The sequence below is a fragment of the Trachemys scripta genome, chromosome 9 (genome assembly GCF_013100865.1).
Source record: "Trachemys scripta elegans isolate TJP31775 chromosome 9, CAS_Tse_1.0, whole genome shotgun sequence".
Lineage (NCBI taxonomy): Eukaryota > Metazoa > Chordata > Testudines > Emydidae > Trachemys > Trachemys scripta.
In genome coordinates, this window is record NC_048306.1 from 96148700 (window position 1) to 96152209 (window position 3510).

Consider the following 3510-nt stretch of genomic DNA (forward strand, 5'->3'; position numbering starts at 1 on the left):
CTGACGGCTGCTAAGCGTGACAGAGCCAACCGCCGAGGCGGGTTTGGTAAAGTAGGTCACGCCGGCGCCTGCCAGGGCCCGTGACGGCACCACGATGCAGCAGATCTTGGGAGTCAATATCACCAACAACGCCACTCAGCGCGCTGCACCTTCAACAGCCTCCTCGCGCACCACCCCAACATTACGGGCACGCTGAGCGGGCTCCTGGTGGCCCAGAGCCTCCTGGGCAATGAAACCAGGCGTCTGTTAGACACATCCCCGTGAGGAACCGCACTGGGCAGGAGGCCGGTTTGTGGGCCCAGCCCCTGGCTTGGCATGAGTCACCTCCAGCTCCCGGGCACAGACAGGATCCAGTGGGCATGCTTGGAGCGTAACACAGACATTAGCATGGCGGCATTCTCACCCCCCCCCCTCGACACAGCAGCCATTTATTTGCATGGCCCGTCCCATGCTGGGGGTCTCTAGGGTCTCCCCATTGTACTGGTTCAGCTTCCCGTTTGCCCAGCTTCGGGGAGATGGGCCATGCCAGTCTGTAGCAAACCCTGGGGGGAGGGGGGGGTTATTGATGGGGGAGAGCTTGGGCGTGAACTTTGTCAAATGTCGTCCCTGCAGATCTGTTTGGCCGGGGGTCTTGGTCCTGCTTTGAGCAGGGGGTTGGACTAGATGACCTCCTGAGGTCCCTTCCAACCCTGATATTCTATGATTCTATGTGGAGCCCTGACAGGTGCTCTCAGAGGTATGCTCCAGAGGAGAAAACGGTACCTGAGAGACAGGCTCGCAGAGGCCATGGTGATGGACAAGCTCCTGCCACCCTCCCCTGCTCTTTTATCTCAGGGACTACCTGCAACCCCCTCCCATGCCAGGGGCTCCGGGTGTCACCCATTTGTCCCTTTCTGGTTTCCCGATTTTCCTCAAAATCAGTCGGGTTCTGCCCATGGATGCCTAGAACTTGCCCTGACCTTTGGGAATTGGGCGGCTGTGGGGTTCAAATGTTAGGGCGTTACCAACAGACAGAGCAACGCCAGCAGGCTGGGTGCAGGGACTGTGCTAACTCGGCCAAACCCCCCACGTGAGCCGGAGGGAAACTCCATCCTAGAGCAAGTGCTGATTTCCTTTCCCCACCCCCAGTTCTGTTTCATACGGGCTGGGTGAGATCACGATCCTGGGGGGGCTCTCATAGTCAGCCAATGCTTTCTGGCAATCGGCTGCTGGATGGGGAGGCAGGGGATGGGCACCGGGGCTGGACAGGTTGGTGGGGGCTCCGCTGGGGGCTGGGACTGGGAGCTAGGCGGTGGAGAGGCAGGGGCCAGGGGCTGGGCAGGTTGATAGGCGTTGAGGGCTGGGCAGGGAGCGGGGGTGGGGCTGGGTGGGCAGGTTAGTAGGCGCTGGCGGATGGGCAGGGAGGCCAAGGCCGGGAGAGGGCGGGGGAGTGCCCAGGAGAAGCTCTCCATGGTGGTGCAGTTGGCACTAGGAAGGGTTTACAGCCAAACAAGTTGCAGGGGCTGATCCAGCCTCGTTTATCCTGTTCTGCGAGGGCCGTGATCAGTGTGTGGCTGAGATAGCATTGCCATGGGAACCCGCATGTTTAAATCACCTGGCTTTGGCGTGTTTCCATTCTCCCCCTCCCGCCCGTCATGGGGCCCCAAAGTCCAGAGAGACGGTTCAGGGACGGCGCTGGCTGGTCCCTCCCTTCCAGCGGCCGCTGCAGCTGAAGGGAAAGTAGCCACAAGGACAGGCCAGATTAGAGTGCGGGACGATCGGCTCGGGACGATCAGCTCTGGCCGAGCAGTGGAAGAAAGGCCAAGGGAAGCGCCCCAGCACTAGACCTGCAGGGCCACAGGCCCAGCCACGAGGAGCCGGCGGGCATGCCGCAGCGAGTCAGAGCAGACGGATCTCTCCGAGTCTGTGAACTCGAGCCAGGAAAACTGGATGCAAAATGATGAGTTAGGCACAACCAAAGCCTCCCTTTTCTCCTGAGCCCTGCGGAGAGATAACCGTGCGCCTGTCCCATCTCCCTGCCGGCTCCCAGCACCCTCCTGGGCCATCGGCACCCTTGGGAACCCAGCAAGGAATAACAGACCTGTCCCGGTCCCCTCTCTCTCCTCCCTTTCCCATTCACCCAGGCACCACTGCACACCGCCCGCTGGCCCGCGGGCAGGGGATATAGGCTTGTCTACACTTGAAATGCTACAGCCGCACGGCAGACACTGCCTACGCCGACGGGAGGGGCTCGCCCGTCGGCGCGGTTCATCCCGCTCCCGAGAGGTGGTAGCGAGGTCGAGGGAAGAATTCTGCTATCGACCAAGTGCTGTCTGCACCGGGGGTTAGGTCGGCTTCATTACCTTGCTCGGGGGTGTGGATTTTTCACACACCCTGTGCCATGTAGCTGAGCCGACCAAACTTGTTAATGTAGCCCCGGCCTAATCCTTCCTTCCTTGGCCAGAGAGGCTGGGGGAGTCCTGGCCAGTGACAGACGCTGGGACGCTGCGGAGTGGGGGTGAGATCCGTGGTGTGCAGCAGTGGTTCTCAACTAGGGGTACACATACCCCTGGGGGTACGGAGAGGTCTTCCAGGGGGCACATCAGCTCCTCCAGATATTTGCCTAGTTTTACAACCGGCTCCATAAAAAGCACTAGCAAAGTCAGGGCAAATTAAAATTTCATACAGACGCTGACTTGTTTATACTGCTCTATAGACTCGACACAGAAATGTAAGTACAATATTTATATTCCAATTGATTATATGGTAAAAATAAGAAAGTCGGCAATGTTTCAGTAACAGTGCGCAGCCACGCTTTTGTATTTTAATGTCTCATTTTGTAAGCAAGTCGGTTTTTTAGTGAGGTGAAGCTTGGGGTGCACATAGGGTGACCAGACAGCAAATGTGAAAAATCAGGACGGGAGTGGGGGTAATAGGAGCCTAGATAAGAAAAAGGCCCCAAAATCAGGATGGTCCCTATAAAATCGGGACATCTGGTCACTCTTGGTGCACAAGACAAATCAGCCTCCTGAAGGGGTGCAGTCGTCTGGAAAGACTGAGAGCCACTGGTGTGCAGGGATCACACAAACCAAGGAGGCTGACAGGGCTCTGCTTCCTTCAGGGTTTGAGCCCTGGTCTACACTACAAACTGGCCGGTATAACGACGCTGTGGAAAATCCGGTGGTTCCGACCCAACCCCCAGGGTAGACAGTGTTATGTCGATGGGTGGGCTTCTCCCATAGGCAGAGCCGTGGGGCAGGGCGGGGTTAGCGGGGGGCTGATGGGCAGAGGGCAGTCGGCAGAGCCGTGGGGCAGGGCGGGGTTAGCGGGGGGCTGATGGGCAGAGGGCAGTCGGCAGAGCCGTGGGGCAGGATGGGGTTAGCGGGGGGCTGATGGGCAGAGGGCAGTCGGCAGAGCCGGGCAGGGCGGGGTTAGCGGGGGGCTGATGGGCAGAGGGCAGTCGGCAGAGCCGTGGGGCAGGGTGGGGTTAGCGGGGGGCTGATGGGCAGAGGGCAGTCGGCAGAGCCGTGG